Here is a 23,673-nt window from a genome sequence, read left to right as displayed (position 1 = left end):
CTATTTTGATAAGCCTCATCTCCCACTCTTGTTTCACAACTACTGATCACCCTAAAATGCAAAAGCCACCACCCATGTCTAGTCCATCCAGATTATTTAAGGTTGTCTCCAATAGCAGGTGTCTGATACTTTTTCATGAAGCTTCAGACAGAAGCCAGAGAATACTTTTACGAAAGAAGGCAAGTACCATGATGTAGTAGATGATGCTTAAACGACAAATTTAGTCTCATAAAACACGAACAAGAGAAGAATGTCTTTGAGGACCACCTCTGACAATTGCCAAAGTATCTCTCAATATCATATTTAAACTGCGTTTAAAAAAAATCAAGTGGCAACTGTGCAGAATATTGCTAATAGGTCAAATACAGTATTACTTCAATGACAAACATATAAACACAGACTAAATGTGTCATTATCTTATGTGTCCCTTCCCGAAGGGTATACCAGTAAACCCTTGAGGAACTAAAAGAACAAATGAAAACCCCCTCCACACACAATATATGTAAGTATATTTAAAATATATTAAAATATATGCATATGTGCAGTCAAAATGTACAAACCAACAGTCATAAAATAAATAAGCACTAAGGATGTAATGTACAACACGATAATTAACACTGCTGCACATTATATTTGAAAGTTATTAAAACAGTAAATCTTAAGAGTTCGCATCATGAGGAAAAATATTTTTTCTTTTTCTTTAATGTTGTATCTATAGGAGATGATAGATGTTCACTAAACCTATTGTGGTAATCATTTCATGATGTATGCAAGTCAAATCATCAAGTTGTACACCTTAAACTTACATAGTGCTATATGTCAGTTATATCTCAATAAAACTGGGGCAGGGGGGATGTTACGTAGAAAACTGTCCCTTGAAGAATTCTCTGTAACAGGAACAAACTGTAACAACTATAAAATATCTAAAAGAGGTTTTGTTATATATATTTTTTATTACACTGGGATTGTAAATGGCTATTAACAATAATTGTGCAAATATATGTTAACATGAAAAGATATTCACAGTATATTAAGTGAAAGCAAAGCAAGTTTTAGGAAAATATATGTGATACTTCTGTGTATTTCTACATGCAGGCACAAATTTATACATGTGTGTACAGAAAAAAATCTGAAAGCAGATATAGCAAAATGTAAACAGTGAATATCTCTGCATGTTTGAATTTCAAGTGATTTTACATTACTTTTTGAGGCATTTTTATTTTTAATATTTCTTTTATTAGATGAAAATGTATTACCCACGTGACAATTTTTACAGAACACGACTTGCTGATCTGAAAGGCAGAAATGGTGACATTGTTAACCTATATTATTTGATTCCTGATGCAGTTGAAGAATTGTCCCCAGTATGTTTCCTTTTTTCTTTTGTGATCTGTATGCTCACAGATTTTACAAATTTATTATTTTAGTTTTTTCCTTTCTTGTAGAATTTAGAAGTCTTCATATATTTAAATTAATAAAATTGGTTTCTCATTAAATATATACATATGTATATAAATGTGCATACATGCAATCTTGTAATATGAGTACTAAATGAGTGGTAAAGAGAGAATAACTAAAAGAAACTCAGAGTAAAAAGCAAACCACCTGGGAAACCTCTGAAGAGAAACTAGGACATGAGCTTGGCCTTAAAGCACGGTTAGATCTTAAGTGAATGAAGAAAGGAAAAAAATACCAATCACAGAAATGGTGGGTGAAAAAAATGAAGACAGGAATACATGTGACATGTTTGAGAATAAGCGGAATAGGCTGGCTGAAATAGAGAACAGATTGGAAAGGGGACTAGGAGAACGCAGAATATCAAAATTGTTTGGACTTTATTCTCTAAATAATTTAGTTTTTGAGCAATCCAGCAATGTGAGCAGTGCTATTTTCACAATAATTTGCCAGGGTGTGAAGGACAGACTGAAGGGGAGAACAGAGGCAGAAAGAACAACTACTTAACAGAAACTTCTTACCAACACCTCAGATAACAAGATATTTTAAGACTTGATGACACACACTGTACTTGCCTATTTAGACACCATGCCCACTCACCACTTAATGCACTTATATTCAGGCCTCACAAGCAATCCCTGTAACATTTACACTAAGTTTCTGCAGTAAAGTTAAGAGTCAGCTAGGGGTTTCCTGTAAGATAATTGATTCCTTTACAACTACCAAAACCCTACAGATCATTCATATTGACTTTAACAACTCTGTGAGAAACAAACATAGTTAGCCTGAATTTTTCAGCTGCTAAGTGTTTATATTTCCATGGCTTGGAAGGAGTGAAATGCAGCTAAATGGACCACGGAAATAAAAATAGTACATTTCCAAGAGTTTTATTTTCAACACAGAGGAAAAGATTTGTTTCAAAATAAATGTGTGTATTCCATTCCATATAGGTGTATAATCTTTATACTTATGCTTTACACTTGCATATAACTTTTTTTTAAATTGAAGTATAGTTGATTTACAATGTTGTGTGAGCTTCAGGTATACAGCAAAGTGATTCAATTATGTACATTTTTTTTCATATTCTTTCCCATCATAGGTTATTATAATATATAATCTTATATAGTACTTATATGTAATCTTTATACTTTATGCTTTAGTTCATGAACTAAAGCAGAGATTCTGGAAGCACAGATATTACAAACAATAACAAAAAAGCCATCAGGGAAAAGAAAAAAAACAGAAAGAAAAAACACACGAGTTGCAATGTGAAAGGCTTGGGTCTCAAATTTTCAAAAATAGTCCCAGTCTGAAGCCTCTAACAAGTCTGCAAATTGAAAAATACTGTTAAACTTTTGGAATGATGACAACCCATCATTTTTTATGGAAATGTATTTATTTATCTGTTCTGCTAAAAGATCTGAATTGCTATCATGTTATAAATTTAATTAAAATCACCTTTGTTTTGATAATTTCCAAATACAAAAATAAGAACTAGAAATTACTCCTGAAAATTATTAAATGTGTAAGAGCAACTACTCAAAAGTGGCTACTCTCGTAAAATAGCTGGTACAATCTGCAATTTTGTGCACATTTCATGCCAACTAATGTCAGAGAGCATATGGGGCCATCTGCTGTAGATCTTCCCTCAATCTCTATTTTATATGGCAGGACATGGGGGTGAAGCACTGCAGGAGAACAGGGCTTCATGAAGTTCATTTGCCAGTGGAAACTCCTGCACAAGACAAGAAATGTCTTTCCTTCAACAAGTACACTTTCCGTTAACTAATGATAACAGCAGCAAATATTTTCTAGATCTCAGTATGGGTTAGGCATCACCCTAGGCAGTTTACCTCTATTACCTCATTGAGTCCTCACACTACCGTATAAGGTAGGAAATGTTGCAATCCGCATTTAAAAGTTTTAAATCTCTATTTTATAGATGAAGAAACTGAGGCAAAAAGTTTGGTGGAGCTGGGATTTACAGTCATGGAATCTCAATTCACAATCCATGCTCTACCACTATATTTTTAAAACAGCAATTCCTGAACACCCTATTAGAAACAGATGTCATAAAACTGCAGGGGTTTTTTTCTTACATTTTTTAGCTTATATGTCATACATCACCAGATATGATCTAAAGTAATGATTGATCTAAATATAAAAACACTAAGACAAGGAAAACATGACAGGAAACAGCTCTAAAAATCTGAAAAGGTTACATGTATAACAGTACTTACTCTCCTCAATTACTAAACTGATTTTCAGAACAATAAAGCCTATACCTGTAGAGCAAGAGCTATGGCTATACACATTACAAACAGATAAGAAACAAACAAGTTACAGTGAAAATAAAAGGCACTTTCATATTCAGAGAAAAAAGCTGGCAAAGGAGTTTCTCTTCCAGTATTTCTTATACTGGAAATTTCATCATAAATTTTGAGAAAATAATTTGCATTGTTCTGAGATAAGAATGACTGATTCTCAATTTGATAAGCATTTGGCTTTTTCTATTGCTTTCTCTTCCTTACAAGATTTCCAAATAATTGAGGGTCAAACATGAATAAGGCTTATAAATGTGGAAGAATCTGATCCAGAAAGACCATCAAGAAATGGTAAACCGAGGGTTGAGAATCAGAAATGGGGTTTACTGCAAGAAGGCCTGAGAGATAATCACAGATGCCTCACGGAAATGCAAAACCTTCCCGTAAGAGGGGAAAGTGGAACACGAAAGAATAAGGTAAAACGTGTCTTCTGTGATTAGGGCTGGAGGTAAGGATTTGGAAGACGTAAGAAAGGAGGGCTCCGCAGGAAAAGGCACATTTCCCCACACTCCTTCAAGATGAGTCCGAGCAGGGCCAGGGCTGGGAGAAGGGTCCAAACGGAGCTTACCGCGAAGAGAAGGACGCAAAATTGAAACGCGTCCGCTCAAGAAAAATAAGAAAGGCAACCGAAGAGGGGCCGGAGCCGGAGCAGAACGGGGGCAGAGGACGGACGCCGGGAGGACTAGGGCAGGCCCGGGCAGGTGCCCGCGCGGGAGGGGCTGGGGAGGACGAGGCCGGAGGGCAGACGCCGGAGACGCCGGGCCTGGGAAGGGTGGTCCGGGAGGCCCCGGGCCGGGGGAGGAGGGGGCCGACCCGGTGGGAGCGGGTTTAGGCGGGGGCGGCAGGGGAGCTGGGCTGCGGGACGCGGAGGGTGGGCGTGGGGTTGAGGACGGGTGGGCCGCGCCGTGTGGCAGGCAGACTGCCTCCGTGCCCACCTGATGCGCGGACGCCCATAGTCCCCACCTAGCGTGCGCGGCGTCCCAGTCCTTACCTGGCGCGCCGACAGTCCGGGCCCCACCTGGCGCACTGACAACCCCCAGCCGGCACCTGACGGCGGCCCGTCGGGATTTATTGCCGGAAATCGCCCACCGCCTACCCGGGAGCGCCGCGGGGAAGCCCCGCCCCCAGCCGCGCTGATTGGCCAGCGCGGCTCCGCGCGGCCGTGTTGCTACCCTGATCCCCGAGTCGGCGGCGCGCGCGTGCGCAGTGGGCGTCGCTCCTGGCCCCCCCCGTGCCGCTGCCCGCGCGTGCGCAGTGGGTGTGGCCCGTGGGGCTCGTGGGGGAGGCGGGGGCGTCGTCCGGGCGCTGAGAAGCCCCAGGTGCTGAGGGAGCAGAGAAGGCGTAGGTCACCTAGGTCGTGACTGCGGGGCCGACTGCAGACAGACACTCGAATCCGCTCAACCCAGGCTGCTCAGCTTTCCAACTCAACCTGAATTTCGGGAATGCAGCTTCGATTTGCCCCCAATCCCCCTGTGCACCTCATTACCTTGTATACTGAGTTTTAAGGCCCAAGTACTTTGTATTTATAAACGATTTAGCGGGGTTTTCCCAGTTAGGAGACAAGAATGTGGGGTTCCGGAGGGCAGGGTAGGAGCAGGGACCCCGGTTCTGGCCAGTGCGAGCTCTCGGCTGGGTCGGAGCAGGACCGAGAGGCGTGGGCGTTAACTAAGGCCTGAACCTCTCTGTGTCTCACTTTCCCCGCAAGTAAAATGGAGCCGGCAGCGGGGCTTACCTCACAGGATCTTTATGAAAATTGAATTAACATGGTCAAACATTCAAAACAGTACCTGGGGTATGGTGAGCAGGACATAAGTATTTGATCTTAGTATTTTTCTTTTTGTAAAATGTGTAAAATATAGTAGGTATTCATGTTTTAGAAAAATAATTTTGTAAATTATTCCTCATGTGCTTATTATAATAGTGTTCTTTGACTACATGCTTTTAAAATTATGGGAAAGTGATGATGGACAGAGGTCAGCAGTGTTGCTTGCATATCCTCAATGTAAGAACCGCCCCCTTCTTTTCCTAGTTTTAGGTATCGTCCATGGATGAGCGTTCGGTTCTTTCCAATATTTTGCCGTTAAAAATAAATGAGTAATAAATGAGTAGCTGTATGCGTGGGTGGTTTTGGTTTATTTTTTAAATTTCTGGGGTGGTGTGTTTGCGAGTAAATTACCATCATTGGAATTGTTGGGCCAAAGACAAGTGCAAGTGGAGTTGTGGTCGACATTGCCAGGGCGAGAGCCCCGCCGGCACCCCACGGGGCTTAGAGGAGTATGAAGTCTAGACTAATTGGCCAACGTCCACATAGCTCCTTGTGAAGGAGTCCCACTGGCTGGATTGAGAGGAAGCAAAGTGACAGCCATCCGCAGAGAAACGCAGGGGCCCCCCAAGTGGTTCAGGTCAATTCCGTCCAGCAAATATCTCTGAGAGCGCACTTAGCTTTCTGCTTGTAAAGAGGAGCATGTTCACGGGCCTCTAGAAACTTCACCAGTGGAGGAGGAGAAAGCAGCAGAGGGGCAGGAAGATGCTCCGCAAAGACAGGGTGTGGCTGGGCGCTGTGGAGCCCCGGGAGTGAGGGGAGAGCCCCTGGGAGGGAGCTTGGAGGTGAGGGGGGAGTTGCCATGGGGCGGGCGCAGCCTCAGGAGCAGTGACCCAGAAGGAGGGGCCTACATACCAGACTGTGCCAGCGTCCCTTCACCTAACAAGTCTATCAACTGGGATGATGGAGAATTTCGAGTTCTTTATTTTCCTAAAAATAATCCAATTGTGATTCGATCCAAGGATTTGGGGACACTTAAACACATTGTTGCAGCCCCTCCCCAAAGCTGGGGTCCGCTGTAGCAGTGAGCTGGGGCAGTCACTGGTCACAGGCGTGCTGGTGCCTCCATGCCTCACCGGGGGCTTGGGGTGCAGCCAGCACGAGGCCCCCATGCGTCCTGAAGGCTGCTACACCGCTGGGGAGTGTGTCCCTGATCCTCTGGAGACAAGCTCAGCTTTGCTCCATCCAGGCTCAGAGAATTGTCTCTTTTTCCATGCTCCACCCTGTCTGGAACACATAAGATGTTTAATGGCATCTTTATACAACACATGAAGACTAATTCTATTTTCTATGCAATGATAATACTGGGGTGCAAAATAAAAACCAAACCAAACCACCCAAACAAAACCCTGTCACCTTGGTGCAGACTTGGTAGGGCAGTAGGTACATTAGGGTGACCACACAGACCACATGCTGGGTACCATGGCAGGCGGTGAGGATGTGAAGTTGAAATCCCTGATTTTCAGGAGCTCACTGTTCGAGGCAGATATAGGATGGCAAATACACAGTGAGAAAATGGGGTGATGGCTATAAAGACGTACAAAATATGGAGAGGCCTGGGGCAAAAGCACCTCTCTGACAGATGCCTCCAGGCCAGCAGGCATCTATGGCCAGGGCAGAAGAGGAGATAGCTTGTGTTTGCTGGCTTGTTTCAGATCTCCTCTCGGTCTTGGGCCTCCTTATCTTTCAAATAGGAATCGGAATAGAATCTTAGGATCCTGAACTAAGAGGTGGCCAGGAGCACGTGGTAAGCGTGGGACAGAGGGATGGGAAGGCTGACTGCACAGCCACCTGCAGGCACCTCATCCCTCCACTTTTGAAACTCTGTACTTGCCTGACAAGACATGTCGTCATCAGGCTTCATCCTGAGAGCAGCCAGTTTGCAAGCCCACAACTCCTCACCCAGCTCCAAACCCTCTCTGTTCACCTGGCGCAGAGCTGAAGCCGAATCCGGCCTCTGTGGGCAGCATGCCATTAACCGTTAACTTCTCCCACCTGGTGGGGGTCTCAGTACCTGCAAAACAGCTCAAAGACGTTGTTCTGTGTATTCCTTGATGGGGAACCAGGACCCTGCCCCAAGGCTGCTCTATTGTTTCTCTTGAGTCTCCCTCCCTTCCCTAATTAAAAACTGCTTGAATCTGCCCCATGGAACTCATGGAAGGTCATGGAGGCTGACTGAAGCCTGTTTCCTATAATCAAAGAAATGGGGACACAGGAAGGATTTTGTGCCCAGGAACCCCACTGGGCCCTGCTCTGTATCAAGGCTGTCTCAAACTCCACTCATGGACATGTTTACATTAATACAGATGCCCCAGCACATTCCACCCTAGGTATTTATCAAAGATAAATGAAAACAGGGCCACGAGGAGCGTGTACAATAATGTTCGTAGCAGTTTATTCCTTGGAACAACCTAGATATCTGTTTGCAAGGAAGTGGACTAACAGACTGGAATATTCAAGCCGTGGAAAGAGAATGAGCCGCTGATACGTGCGACAACGTGGACGCTTGTCAAGAATAGTATCTTAGTGAAGGAACGCAGACACGGAAGTATATGCCGTGTGACTCCATTCGTGTGAAATGCGATAGAACCACGCCCGTGGTGGCTTTGAGGGGCCAGGGTAGGGACAGGGCAGCCTTCTGGGGTGATGAGAGTGTCTGGTGTAGTTTGGGATGAGACTATGCCTGTGTTCAATATCATTGAGCATTTCACTGCAAGTATGTTAAACCTCGCTAAGCCAATACATATTTTTTCTTTGGGAGGAACATTTCTATCTGACATATTCCTGGCCAAATTTTATGCAACATATTGAATTAAAAAAATCAAACAACCAGCAAATATGTTGAGGGCTTACCCCACACCCAGAATCATATTAAGAGTTGTGGGAACTGCAGAAATGTAGAAACCTTCCCTGTCCGCTAGGAGCTTGGGCTCTGTGATTGAGGCAGGAAATACATGTAAGAAGTGTTAGCAATCAAACATTTAAACGAAAATTCAAAAGACCCCAAGGAAGGGCCAGGTCATTCGCACACGTGAACTTTGATGGGGGTCACAGGTGCAGGGAGATCACCTTAGCCTGAGCAGTCATAAGAAGATACTAAAATTCACTTTGGCAGGTGAGGGGGAAAAACATAGTTTCATAACTTAATATGGACTCTAACAGGGCAGATGTTTTCGGTAACATCTTAGAGCCATGCTCCCTTTCCTCTAACGTAAATCTCAGAAAGCAGGCACTTCAATCTAGAAACAAAAACGGTAAATCTGTAAGTCTCTCCCACTTCTGGTGTCTTGAAATTCCACCCACGAATTCAAGGGAGCATCTCCATGAAGTCCCGAGTTATTCTCAGCCTGCCCACATGACCCCACTCCTCAAGGCTCAGACTAACCCTCTCTTTATATGCTGATAACAATGACAGCTTTGATAATGACAGTGATGGTGTAAATGGCTAAATTTTACTTACTGTTCACTGCACACCAGGCTGTGCTCAAGCACTCTGCTTGCCTTATGCTCCAAATAACCCTAAAAGGTCAATCCTGTTATTACTGTGTCTTGAAGATGAGGCCCCGAGGCTTCGAGAAAGCTCAGTAACCTTGCTGGGACCCCACAAGTAGGCAGACGTGGATCCAGGATGTGACTTGGCTTGTCTGACACCATCACTGCATGTCCACCTCCCTGGAGGGCGCCCCCCTGAGATGCCTGTTTCAGGTGATCCTCTTTCCCCCAGCCCTCCAGTGCTTGAATCTTTACCAGTCATTAGCCAACCACAGTTTCCTGTAACTTCTTTCAGTTAATTATATCCCAGCTCGCCCTGCCCTCGACTTACAGAAACATCTCAGCTTTGCGTGAAGACCATGAGCTCTCTGAAGGCAGGGACTAGGGTCTGACACTTTACAGAGCCCTGAAAGTAGAGTTCTCGGTGGAGAGGGGAAGGAGAGGCTGGCTGCCCATCCAGCCAACATCGTTTGATCTACACAACACGACCACGGCTGGAACATTGGGAACAAATCCCCTTCAGAGTCACCTCAGATGTGGTATTGAAGTTGGCTCGTCCTCTGCATGGTTATTTCCAAGCTGGCATGTGCTTCTCTTGGTTCTATATCGCTTTCTGTGAGATCCAAGCAATGGCATAAACTTCGATAGATTGTTAGAACCAAGAGAGAACTCTGCGTGGAGCCTAATCTGTCCTTGTAGATAAGGCCACACCTTCAAGACTCAGCTGGGGGAGGAACGGCAGAGCTGGGGCCGAGCCTCCCATGCCAAACATGGTTTTCTTCCCCTAACACAGCAGATGGTCTCTGTGTCTGCTGTCCTCTGAGCCTGGGAGTCCCAGATCCCTCTCCCCACGTCCACCAAATGCGAGACCACCATGGGCTGGGCGTGGTCGCTAAGGTGTCTGTAGCCTTTTATCAACAGCATTGCTGGGCTGCTCTCTGACTGGCCCAGACTTCCAGTCACCTTAGGTCACCCTGGTCTCCTGCCCATCATGACTCTGTCCCTCTGCTGAATGGGGGACGACGGACCATACCCTCCTGGGAGGAAGCACAGAGGTGCAGCCTCTGGGTGAGATGAGCAAAGTCTATTAAGGGGACCCTTCTTCGAAAGGAGAGGCATGAGAAGATCCTCTCACGTCCAGCCATGAGAATTTTCCGAGTTTCTGCTTAGGGTCACTAGTCGTACAAATGAAGGCAATGTGCCACAGATGCCCCATCACCAGGGCTACAGTAAAAACCTAATAAATGGAAAACAGCAACATTGCCTGATGAACAACTGGGTTTTTCCAAGCAATTTTGTCAGCAGAAGTTTACTGCTTTTTGATAGAATTGAAAATAAACAGGGGCTTCCCTGGTGGCGCAGTGGTTAAGAGTCCGCCTGCCAGTACAGGGGACACGGGTTCCAGCCCTGGTCCAGGAAGATGCCACATGCCACGGAGCAGCTGGGCCCATGCGCCACAACTACTGAGCCCGCGTGCCATAACTACTGAAGCCCACGTACCTAGAGCCGCAGCAAGAGAGGCCGCCACGATGAGAGGCCCACGCACAGCAACGAAAAGTAGCCCCTGCTGGCCGCAACTGGAGAAAGCCCACATGCAGGAACAAAGACCCAACGCAGCCAAAATAAATAAATAAAATAAAATAAAAAATTTTTAAAAAGAAAAAGAAAAGAAACAGAAACAATAGAAAGGCAGTATTTTAAATACACCTGGATTTTAGTAAATCATTATGGTAATGTGCTACATAATTTTGGAAAATTAATTCTGGTTTGGCTATCAGCAATAAAATGATGAAATGGTTAATGGGCTCCATAATCATTCTTCCAATAATGTCTGGGAGAAAATGAAGTTAAAGCAAATCTAATTTAGAAAAGCAAGTGGAATTGAATGGTTGAAAATGTCAACAGAAATGATTCTCATCTGTTGGAAAATAGTGTCTAATGCACACGTGGAACTATATAACCAGAACACAGAAATTTAGCTTCTCTGTTCGCATGAAAACCTCAGCTTCATCTGAAATGCTGAGGATGGCAGGAGAGAAAGAGGATGAATTCGCACCGTTAGGGAGTCTGCATCTGCGGGACCGAGTTGATAAAGGCAGCCACAGCCAGGAGAGTAGGTGTGTACGAGGGCCAGAATTTGTTTCTGTGCACACCAGGACCCACACTCATAGAGATGTCTAAACAGAGGAGCCACTTCCTGGCCCTGTGACGGCTCACCTTTTTTCTATCTGCTGGCCCACAGAGCCTCATTCCAGGTGTCTCAATCCACCTCCACGAACAGGGGAAGCAAAGAACAGCAAAAATACCAACAATTTTGCTCAGTCTTTCTACAAATGCTCTTTGCTTTTACTGCAACATGAAACCCAGAGCAACGTAAGTGACCTGAGCCACGGGTGGGTGTAGCGTCACTGAAAGCCTAACGTTTGAGGAGTACCTAAGGAATGGCACATAACCGCCCGCAACTTCTCTGCTGAAGTCATTCTTCCGAGAAGAACTTCTCTACTATGTCTGAGTGGGCAGAAGTAAAGAAAAGCAAATGCCAAAGCTAGGACCATGCTTAGGCAGGGAGCCCAATCCCAGGTGCATATTTTAGAGATACAGTGGGGAAACCTTGAGGCACAACCAAACCGAGGAGGGAACTTACACGTGTCCAGAGCTGTGGAGGGCAGTGGAGGGTCCCCAGTGTAGCTACTTGGCTGGGACTTGGTGAGGTTTCGTGCACAGCTGGGCTCTCTCGTCTCTGTGACCCATGGGTCTGATGGTAGGCAGCTGCCGACGGAAATCCCAAGGATTAGTGTGCTGCTTAAGTGACCCTGTCCAGTTGCCCCGGTGATGCAGCAAAGTCTAGAGACAGGAGCTTAGTTTCTGTTTCTTGGTTCCACTGCCTCATGTTGACTTGTTGCAGCAAAATACATCAAACATTTACCCTTTCTTCTGCTTCTCATTCCAGCTCTAAAACTCCTACTTCTTTTCAAGGTAACATGGATGTTCTAACTAGTGCAAAGTCACATACAAGGGAGTAGATAAATGGAAGTCAGGGAGATTCATGTTTCAAGATATTATCCTTCCCTACCGGGAGGAAAAGTGTACTGTTGGAAAATATTCAGCCAGCGTTCTAAGCCAGAGAGCCTCATAGGTCCATGGAAATTGCATGTATTTTAAAGAAAAATCTTGAGAGGAAAATAAATAAGCTACTTTATATAGATGTTTCTCCTTTGACTGAAGGACAATTGTGCTGTCTACAATAGTTGTTAGAGCTATAAAACGTTAAAAGGGCATTTATAAGAAGGAAACACAGACTTGCTGTGATTCCTGCTGTTACAAGTGAAATGCCCGCTTGCTCTGCCTTGTCTTCTCCTGGCATGGAAGGAAAATTGCCCTGTAGACAGTGTCTGCACAAGATCTTGTGAAAGCTGGGTCTTCAGGTGACTTGCAAGTATCATACGTTTACATATGATGGCTTCCTAACTTATCAAGCCTCCGCTCACAGGTTGCCTTCTCATTAGACCTACCTTTAGTATTTCAGTTAAAATTGCAACGTTCCCCAGACACTCAGAAACCCCCTCACACTGGTCTATTTTTCACCCTTATTAATGTATTAATAAATTTATTAATTTATTAATTACCCCAGGATGTAAGCTTCACCAGGGCAGAATTTTCTTTTTTCTCTTTTGTTCACCAATGCATCCTGGCTCCCAGGACAGTGCCTGGTACATACTAGACACTTAGATACTTGCTGAATAAATAAATGAATGAACAAATCAATGAAACACATCCTTCATATAAAAAATGTTAAATATGCATGTTCATGTTCTAGACCAGAAGATTCTATTGATCTCACAACAGAATTGAAGGAATATACCAGGAGGGTTGGTAAATGGAGATATTTCCAGATTATGTTGCTTATTTACTTGATAAAGTTTGATGTTACTATGGCCTGAAAGTTTGTCCCCTCAAAATCCACAAGTTGAAATCCTAATGCCTGATGAGATGGCATTAGAAGGTGGGGCCTTTGGGAGGTTCTTGAACCCCAAAGGTCGAGCTCTCATGAATGGGATTAGTGCCTTGTAAAGCTAGCATTGTCTGTGCTTTGCCTGAAGCTTTTCCTGTATTAACTAGAGATTCAAGGTGGGGATGGCGGGAGAGGATGAGGAATGAGGGAAATATGAACACAAACAATAAGAGGCAGAAGAAAATCAAAAGACAATAGAAGACAAAAAGGTGGAGCAGGACAACACAGCTTGCGGTTTATAAAGCAGACACAGCACACGTGAAAAGATCAAACACCCGTGTCAGCCACTGTTGGTTAAATAGGCTGTAATGAGCTACCTTGGGAAATTTATGTCACACACATGACAGGAGTACTATGGAAAAGGAGACCAAGAACGAAGCTCTAAAAAATGGGCAAGAATGTCTTTCTAAACTTGTTGCTTAGAAAGGAGACAGATTTTTCAGTTGTATTCCTCTTTATCATATTTTAAAATTATTGATCACTAGTATTTTATTACTGAAACAATACAGTAGATGGAATATACTATACGCTTAATGAAAACTAGAAAATACAGACAAGCGTAAAGAATAAATATCTACAAACCATCCATAATTCCACCACTCGGAAACAACCACTGTTGTTTTTAAAAGAAGCCCTGTTTTGAAGCCTCAGATAGCTATGCAGGAAACGTTCACCTTTGGAAGAGGGAAGGTCCACCGTGGGGCACACGTGCGGTTAACTGTGTTCACGTGTTTCTCTGCACGGGCCCTCAAACTACTTACATTAGAATCATCTGGTGCGTTTACTTAGCTGCAGCATCCCAGGCACACCTGTGGCTTCTCAGTCAGAATTTCTGGGGCTGAGGTCTGGGCAGCGGCTAATCTACAAGCTACTCAGGAGATTCTAAGGCACAGTACGGTTTCAACTGCTGGTCCAAACGAACGTTTCCCAAGCTCGCCACGATGTGTGCGCGAGGATCACCCAACGAGCTTGTGAAAGCTGCCGTCCCACCCCCATGAGATTCTCTTCGCTTTGATCATGGTAAAACCCGCATACTTCTGTTACCCAAAGACCTTCCGGTTGATTCTCTGCAGCCAGATTTGGAAGCCCCTGCTTTAGATCAGTTGTTTCCTATTTTTGTTAAGCCCTCAAACTCTTTGTTCCAATGACCGGGCTTTCAATTAATGTGTAAAACAAGCGAAAGCAATTACTGTTTGAATCAGAGAAATCTGGGCAAAACTTGTGCCCCCCGCGGTGCCCAGAGGTCTCCCCATCCTGCAGCCTAAACACCGCTGCTGGGTGGGGGAGACCCCGCGGGTGACGGCGCACAGGGCCCGACCTCTGTGGTCTGCAGTTGTCATGTGTTTGACGCTCCACAGGGGACACAGCAGAGAGGCTGGCATCTCATAACCAACCCACGAACTTTCACAGAACAGCTGAGGTCTAAGAGGGGCGAGGTCTAAGAGGGGCAAGGCCCAGTTCACACAGACGTCCACTGTGTCTGGAACTCAGTCCAGTGTCAGCGCCAAATGTGACACAAGAGGACAGAATCAAAACGCAATTGCTCCGGCTCTGTAAACACTGTGTGCACGTGGAAAACATTTGCTCGACGTCCTGTACAATGCTGGTCTCTGAGCGCAAACAAGGGCTCTTCCAGGGAATGGCGTCAAGAGAACAGGACCGCAATTTCTAAAAGAAAACTAAATGTTAAATTACCCTTGCCCGCTTGACCCGGTGTCAGTTCCCCAACAGTGCTTTTCACAGTGGCAACAGGAAAATGGTAAAAGTATTTCAGACGGTATTTTGGTTAAGAGAAGAGCAAAAAGAAAAAGAAAATAGCGTTCTACAGCAGGGCCTTGCCAAAAGTGCAGCAAATCAGAATTCTCCGGCTCTTCCGGCTTCCTGGGGTTTAATTTAACCTGTGCTTTGGCATTCCTTCTGCCCGCCAGTCTCCCCAGAAGAGGTGAGATGGCTCAATGAACTTTCACGCATTCATACCATCCGGGTTAAGATACAGAAAACCACATGCTTTTTCTAGCAACTACAGGCATTTATCTTGGCAAAGCCAGTGGAAAGAGGTCTGTATTACACACTAGATCCCTCTCTACCTCCTCAGATGTGGCGGGATCCCCTTAGGGAAGGATGGAATGTTCAAACTGGGGTAGTTGAAGGAGGATTTAATAAAGGGACTATGTACACCGGTGTGGACAGGGTTTAGGAAACCCAGGAGGGACGGCGTAGTCCCTGGGGCTGGGGAATGCGAGCGCCAGTCCTGTGTTCACCCTGGATGAGCAGAGTCAATGCCAGGGAATAAGGCCGCAGAGGTGGGACCGCCTGAGCTACACATCCATTCCTGGTGACAGGGAAGACCTCCTGATAACCCAGGAAAAGCGGTTTATGGTTATGGAAACATAGTAACGTTTCGTTATTGCTGATGAGTAGATGCCACAATGCTGTTTATAGTGGATTTGCATGTGAACTTCCATTCTTTTTACGGCTCTCACAAGGTGGTTTGTTAAATGTATAACTTAAACAATTTACCGTTTAGAAGTGAGGCATAGGAGAGGCAGTTCCCCTTAAACAAGGTCTCAGACGTGCAGTGTTTTCCGCTGGAATCCCCTGTTCGTCGGAGCCCTGTCGATAGGACGTGGATGTGGGGCGAGCTGGTGAGGCAGGAGTTAGATGGCCCCAGGCTGAGCAGCTGGAGTCTGTCCCCCTGAACAGATACTCCAAGACGAAGACAGCAGCAGGGGGGAGCAGGACCTGAGCCCAGCCCAGATAAGAGATAACGAGACCTCATATTCCTTCCCGATTACACACGTGCAGAAAGGCTCCTGGGGGTCAACAGGAGGGGGCGCCACCCCATAGTAGGTGATGTCAACCTACCCATAGGCCTCTGTGCTAATCCATCTTGGCTAAGAGATGCACGCACACACAGGGCAGGACCTTGAGATAAACCAAATACAGACTCAGAGCCAGACAGAGCAAGATGATTGGCCAGAGGAAACCCGGAAGAACTGCCGAATATAAGTGATTCAAACTACCACGAGGGCGCCACTCTCTGAGTCCATCCATGTGTCTATCCACATGTACTCTTTTTCCTCCTAATAAATACTTTACTTGTTTCACTGCTTTCCGTCTCTGTGGAAATTCATTTCTACAAAGCCGCAGGGCCAGGGCCTTGTCACTGGCTGCTGGTCTAGTGGCCAGGATTCAGCGCCCTCACTGCCATGGCCCGACTTCAATCTCTGGCCGGGAGCCGAAATCCTGCCTCAGGCTGCTTCAGGCCGAGGCCACCTGAGATCAAGACGTGCAGTGTTTTCCACTGGAATCCCCTGTGCCTAGGAGCCCAGTCCAAGGGACGAGGGTGCATGGGGGCAGGCACGTGGGTTTGGTGGGCAGAGGCCTGGGGAGCAGCGATGCAGGTGTGGAGGACAGGGGGCGGGGATGTGGGCATCGGGGGGAGTGTGATTACATCTCAGGTTTGAGGGTGCCAGCGACTGGGACCGTGACCTTCACAAGAGCCTCTCAGTTCTGTTTTCTCCCCACCTCAGGTGAGACCTTGGGTTTGCCCTGTGATCTCAGTTCTCTGAGGATACCCCTCAGAGAAGCACTGTTGATTTTCAATTTGTTCACTTTTTACTTGTAAAACCACAGGGGTGGCACCATCCAGGCTGCTTACCTGCTAGCCTGGACCCTGGAGACTGGCAGGCCACGCCCTGAGCTCAGGCGTGACTCACCTCCGGGCCTGGCGACTCTGGAAGGCTGTAGATTTGCGTCCTCCTTCCGGCCGCAGGTCCGGCCCTGCACAGTCCTGGGGCCCCACCCTGCTCCCCCTACTGGCTGCCTGCTGTGGGTCCTGCCTGTTGGGCGCGCAGACAGCCTCTAGAGCTAGGAAAAAACAAAGACGTGGATTCTCCTCTGGGCGCCAGAAGGAACCCTCCCCTGCCAACACCTAGTAGGACCCTGACCTCCGGAGCTGTAAGATAAAGGAAGTTGATGATGGGGTGTGGGGGGGACCGGGTGGGAGAGGAGGAAGCTGGGCAAATGCTCTCCCTGCGGGCAGCTCCCACCTGCAGCCAGCCCACCCGTGGCCCCTGGGGCTCGTGGCTTCCTGGGCTCTGGGTTGGGCCATCGGCCCCCTTCTGAGGCAGCAGACTTCTCAGCAGAGGCCCTTGGCCGCTCAAGCCCTTGGCATCAGCCAGACCTTCCGTCAGGGACAGAGCCCCTCCTGGGCCACCTGCCCGCACGCCCGCCAGCATGCTGTGTGCCTCTCTGTTCACCCAGGTAGTTATTCACCCTCCCCTATGGGCCATCGCTGCAACGTCTCCTAGGGAAGAAAAACAAATCCAATGGAAACAAAGCAAAAGCAGATTTTTTAAAAAGAAAAAAGACCACCCTGAGGGCTGTCAGCAGCAGCTTCATAGGTTGGTTCACCGGCCTCCAGAGGCAGCTTTTGGGCTTTGAACAATCCCCCTCGGCCCTGAGATGAGGTTAAGACACCCCCGCAGAGAGCACAAGGCTGGGGCAACAGTTCTTTTACCGTAGACTCCTGCTAGTCTTCCTTCCAATCTCCAGTGGGAAGAGGGGGATAAAACCTAAAAGTGTGAGGTAGGCATTCCATCCTTTAAAATATGCGGATACATAAAAATCCAGACTTCACATGAGTTTGGAGCACTAAACCCACCCTGCAAAGGATTCTTAAGAAGTCTTCAAGCAAATGGTGTTAAATCTAATTAGGCACAGCTTTAAATATTACTGAAAGCAAAGGCCCACGTACATGACTACAATAAATGACAGTGAGGCATCCGCTCTATTTAAAACACAGTAAGCGATTGTATTTAGCAGCACAATGGCCGAGGGCGTGGGTAGGGGCTGGGGTGGAGTTCAGGCTGGAATGCTCGGGAGGGCGCAGCATGGCTTTAAATACAGCTCTTGTGGTTGGGATTAACAGATACACACTACTACATATAAAATAGATAACCAACAAGGACCTACTGTGTAGCACAGGGAACTACTCAATATTCTGTAATAACCTATAAGGGAAAATGTGTGCTCCAAGGACAATGGTGCTTCAAGGACAAAGGACAGCCCAGCCTGAAAAAGCTGTGTTACGGACCCCACCAGACTCTCTCGCCCTCCGCGCCATGTTGCGATGGGAACGAAATTCCTGAGCCCACCTGGTCAACGGGACTGTTCCTCTTTCGTCCCAAATAAGGAAAGGCATCTGCCTTGTCCCACTCCCACCCTATAGAAGGAAGGTATATATATGTGCCTCGACCAATTGAGAAAAGAAATTTTCACCTCGGACCATTCTTTTGTTCTCTGGCTATAAAAACCGACTAATAGCGCATGTTCAGGGTTGGCTATCCCAGACTACTAGGAAGTCGGCCCGCTGTTCTGGCAGCAACCATTCCCGCTAATAAATTCCATCCTCTGCATTGTGCCTTGTGTCTGGAAATTGTTTTCCAACCTGCGTTTGGACCGCGACAGAAAAGAATCTAAAAGGAATATATATTCAGTTATATACATGTAACTGAATCACTGTGCTGTACAACTGAAACTAACACGGTATTATAAATCAACTATACTTAAATAAAAAATACATAAATAAATAGAGTTCTCGTTCTGAAGGGCGCTCGAAGCTGAGAGCTTGCACACCAGGCTCAGCCGTGAACCACATTTTGGAGGCATGTGTCGTAAGGACACTCTACTCAGCGTGGTCCCAAAATCAAATGTCTTTCACGTGTGCCCCTTGTCTACGCATGTACCTAGATGTATTTGTGATAATAAAACACACATTTCTGAAATGTTACTGAATAGTACCTTTTCGTCATTATGCCCTTTCCCAATACACAAAAATTCTGAGTACAAGGGTGGTCCTCGGCCTTTCTTAAGTAGCCACAGTTTATTCCCCTACAACACTGATCTTATTATTCTTCAGAAACTAGGTGAAAGCCCTTTTGTACTTTTATAAAACTAGTAATTTATATAAGCACAACTTCATTAAAAAAAAATTGGAGGGGAAAAAAACAATAAGCCATAGTAAAGAAGTGATTATAAACTGTCATTCTTAGATCATATAATCTGACAACATCCAAACCAGTACAGACCCCAGTGCTGGTCCTGGGTCTCCAGTTTTTATACTAACACAGGTGCCAGGAGTTCTGCCCACCCCATGACCTGGAAACAGCAAACGCTGAACATGTCTGTGTCATTTTGACATTTCTGGGAATATTTCATCTTGAATAAAAAGGAGAAACATGAAATAAGAGATGCTAAAACCTACATATCTTTATCCAAAACCCAAGAGAAAAGCAAAAATACATTTTTAAATATTTCTATTATAATCACTTTTTTAAACTGGAGGGTGTAAACACCAAGTTGGGCATTATTCATAAACGTGCTTGGGCCGGACTGGCCGAAGGTTAGGTCAATCTTAGCTGCATTTTCACAGTCAAACCTATTGTTTCACACTCAAGTCAGTGTGGTAAACAAGATATTCAGGAAGAAACATCATAGTATTAGTATTAGTTTCCTACTGCTGCTAGAACAAATTACCACAAACTTAATGGTTTAAAACACGCAAATTTATCACTTTGTGGTTCTGGAGCTCAGAAACGGAAAGGGGTCTCTCTGAGCTAAAATCAAGGTGTTGGCAGAGCCGTGTCCCACAGAAAACCCATTTCTTGCCTTTTCTTGCTTCTGGAGGTTGCCCACCTTCCTCGGCTCCCGGGACCCTCCCCCTTCAAAGCCAGCCCTGACCACCAAGACTTTCCCGCCCCCCTCTCCCTGGATCCTCCACTCACTCATAAGGACCCTGATGACACTGGGCCCACCTGGGTGATCCCGGCTGACCACCCACCTCACGGTCAGCTGATAAGCAACGTTTACCGCTTAGCCTAAGGTAGTCATTGTTTCTGGGGATTAAGACTTGGACATCTTTGGGGCCTTACCCTGCTGCCCACAGATGGGTTACTGGTCTTCACAGAACAATGGTCCTGAACAGGCAGATGATCCTGTGTCTTTGTCCAGTATGGGGACAAAGGCACAAGCGTTGCCACTGAGCCACCAATGCCTCCCACTGGAAGCAGGACTGTCCCGACTTGCGCCATCTGTGAATTCCACCCCAGTGGTGCTCAAGGCTCCCACCAAGAGGACCCCTGCATCCCCACTGTCTGTCCACCATCTACTCAGCTCGCGCAGGCATTTCCTGCTTGTGCCCCTCGACCCTCGGAACTCTCAGTCCAGCCCCTCTGTCCCTCTGAGCCACTGTCGCAGTTACAACCTTTAATTTATTACCAAGTGACTTCAGGTGCGCCTCTCCCAGTCGGACTGTAATCTCCGTGGGGGACTGCAGTTCTGTTCTGTTCCCCATTGGAGCTGTGACACAGTTCTAAGAACCTGCACTTAGATGGTGCTCTGGGGATGTTTGCTGAAGGAACGAGCCTCCCACTGAATGAAAATGAGATGGGAGGAGGTTTACAGACGACGGTGAACAGCTGGTGACACGGGTTAGATGACTGAAGCTGACGGGTTATCAGGATGCAGGATCTACCCAACAGTGCCTCTGTTTTCATCAGTGGAAACTGTTCATAAGACGGTGGTGAAGGGGCCAGACCGACAGGCTCAGCCCCAGCTCACCCGCCCACGGCAGACCCTTAAATCCCTGTGCCTCCTCGTTTTCTCCTTTGCAAAACACGGTAGTGGTACCTGCCCCACCCTCCCCTCCCCCCCAGCAGTGTAGTGATGGCTGAGTGCACGGTGATCAGTCTTCTTCGGACTTGGGCAGAGCCCGGTGCACTGTGAGCGTCCCCGAGAGCCACACACTGTCCTCGTCAGCACAGCTGTCAGAAGTCCCCACGCCAAAGCCACAGCACAGCCGTCACCCGTGGATCGGCCAGGAACTGGAGTTCACTCGGAAAAGAGGGATGGAAATGTTTTTTAAAGCACGTCAAGGTGGTTTATATAATGTCATTTAATTAACCCTTCAAAAAAAGGACCTAACATCAAGAGTCTCTAAACTGATCTCTAAGGGTCACTAGTGAGCAAAACGAAGGTGTGAGGACATCGTACCTAACATGTCCTCACTCCTTAACCTTCGTTTTGCTCACTAGTGACCATTAGAGGTTTAGGGATCCCTGACCCTAATTTAAGGTCCATTTCAATAATAATAACAAGTCGTCAAGAGTGAACAATCTATTACTTCAAGAGAGGTGTTAGTAAATTTGCTGAGTGGAAATGAACTTACTAAATCATCAGCCCTGGGGATGGAATGAACTGCCCGGGGGCAGGGGAGCCGCAGCGGCAGGACTGTCCACGCCTCGTGGCAGATCACAGGGGCCTTGGGAGGGAGCAGCAAAGAACTCCCAACAGTTTCTCCATTTTATTGGAGAAGCATGAGGAGAGATGATTCTAATTAGAAAAGAACAAAATGCTGAAGGTCCCATACGATACAAGATACTGCATGTAGGGCTAATTAGCGCTTTAAAGAGGAAGTCACCTGTCTAAGCAGTAGACAGTGAGGGCTAACTTCACAATAATCATCTCTGACTCTAACTGGAGAGCTACCCTTTGGAAGCGGAGCTCAGAGAAACAATTTGCAGATAACATCAAAAGAGATTTAATCATATGCCTTCCTATTTGAAAATGTTAGCTGCCGCTGTGCAGACATATCTTATCTACCATACAAAAGATAAAAACTCAGCCCACCCACTATTTCTCCTTCTCCGCAAAAAATATTTTTTCTCTGATGGCTTGTTTTCTAACCAAGAAACTTACTGCTTATGTGGTGGCTTATCTTCTGCTGCTAAAGTATTAACTGTTCAAATGTCTTGAGGTGAGAATATGAAAAAGCAGACTCCTGGGCCCTCTCAACATCACTGTACAGGAAGCTGGGAAATGGAACCCACGTTTTACAACCCAGAGTTTTACAACTCTGGGAATCAGGGGCAGGAGGGGAAGGAGCTAAGGAAGCATGAACGCCCAGGGTCTCCCGCACCCCAGGGTCGCCTGCCCCTCACCCCATCTGAGCGTCCTGTCCCTGCCACACACCGAAGGCAAGGAGCAGGGCAGGGGAGAGAAAGCGGTGGCGTCTCGGGGACCCGTCACGCATCAGGGATGAGGGCCTGGGCAAATCCATGCACCGCTCGGCTGGCGATGCCTACCCCTGTTTGAACTGGTCATGGACCCTGGCTCTGTCCCAGAGGTAGGTAGGGCTTCCCTGGGCTGATGGGCCTGAGAAGGGGGAGCTGAGACCCCTCTCACATGGCGGGAGGTAAAACTGAAGGCCAGTCTGCGTGCTAGTTCTTTGGCCTATGACCCAGCCTTTTAGCTAAGAGTCGGCCAAGGGGAGGTGGGCGGGGAGGGTGTGGCCACCGTCACCCTGTGTGAATTAGGGGATCCTGCAGGGGACGACAGCAAACCCAGGTGGTGTCGTGGTCTCTCTGCAGCTCAGCCCTGTCCCTGCCCCCACGGGCCTTCAGGACCAGCCTGGCTCAGCAGACCCACTTCCCTCAAAGATGAATGCTGACTGCCCAGAGTCAGCTCGGGGCCAGGTGGAGACATGCTGCCCAGCTGGGTAGGGAGAAGATGTTAGGCAGATGGGGAACGTACAAGAGTCATGAACGTGAGGGACAAGCACGACAGCCAGTTATCACTACTCTTCTCAACAGTGCACTGGAGAACAAGCCTTTGCAGTAAAATAAAAAATTAAAACCATGAGTTATAAGGGATGAGAGAAAGCAAAGCTATCATTTTCTTGCAGATGATACGATTGTCTATCTATAAAATCCAAGAGAATCTATGAATAAACTACTCAGATTAATAAAAGTTTAGGGCTTCCCTAGTGGTGTAGTGGTTAAGAATCTGCCTGCCAATGCAGGGGACACGGCTTCGAGCCCTGGTCCAGGAAGATCCCACGAGCCACGGAGCAACTAAGCCTGTGCGCCACAGCTACTGAGCCTGCACTCTAGAGCCCGTGAGCCACAACTACTGAGCCCGTGTGCCACAACTACTGAAGCCCGCATGCCTAGAGCCTGTGCTCCGCAACAAGAGAAGCCACCGCAATGAGAAGCCCACGCACCGCAACAAAGAGTAGCCCCCGCTCGCCGCAACTAGAGAAAGCTCGTGTGCAGCAACGAAGACCCAACGCAGCCAAAAATAAATAAATTTATTAAAAAATAAAGTAAAAAAATAAAAGTTTAGCAAGATTTGCAGAGGACAAGAGCAATGCACAAAATTCATATCATTTCTTTACAGTAGCAATAACCAAGTGGGAATTATAATTTAAACTGCATCATTCATAGCCACAGCAAAATCTATGGCATTCATAGTTGCGGCAAAATCTAACAAACGTGCAAGATCTTCACAGAGAAAACAACAAGCGTGTTATTAAAAAATATAAAGGAAGAATTTAATAAATGGGGAAAAATTTCACGGTTAGAAATTTTACCCAATTTCGTGGATAGAAAGATTCAATTTTGTAAGTGAATTCTCCAAAATCTTTAAATTCAATGAAAATTCAATCAAAACTCCATCAAAATATATGGGGAACTTAAAAAACTGATTTTAGAGAATATGTGTAAAGA

The 23,673-nt window shown here is 46.4% G+C and overlaps 1 protein-coding gene and 1 long non-coding RNA gene across 9 annotated transcripts in view; both read right to left on the bottom strand.

Moving 5' to 3' along the window:
* The window catches only part of FBXO25 (F-box protein 25), a 98,396-nt gene extending 93,511 nt beyond the window's left edge, over positions 1 to 4,885 (bottom strand). For all 8 annotated transcript variants that reach the window (XM_060001535.1, XM_060001534.1, XM_060001537.1 and 5 more), the window contains exon 1: positions 4,771 to 4,885. The gene's annotated coding sequence lies outside the window, so the exon portion shown is untranslated. The remainder of the gene's footprint in view (positions 1 to 4,770) is intronic.
* A 939-nt stretch (positions 4,886 to 5,824) lies between these two features.
* Positions 5,825 to 23,673, bottom strand: part of LOC132417573 (uncharacterized) — a 73,603-nt gene continuing 55,754 nt past the window's right edge. The window contains exons 6-8 of the long non-coding RNA XR_009517876.1: positions 11,738 to 11,862; positions 6,958 to 7,615; positions 5,825 to 6,828 (exon numbers count right to left, since the gene is read on the bottom strand). This is a non-coding gene — a long non-coding RNA (uncharacterized lncRNA). The remainder of the gene's footprint in view (positions 6,829 to 6,957; positions 7,616 to 11,737; positions 11,863 to 23,673) is intronic.

The sequence above is a fragment of the Delphinus delphis genome, chromosome 21 (assembly GCF_949987515.2).
Source record: "Delphinus delphis chromosome 21, mDelDel1.2, whole genome shotgun sequence".
NCBI classification, from domain to species: Eukaryota; Metazoa; Chordata; class Mammalia; order Artiodactyla; family Delphinidae; genus Delphinus; species Delphinus delphis.
Note: the sequence above shows the minus strand (reverse complement) of the source record. Positions and strands in the feature narration are given on the sequence as shown.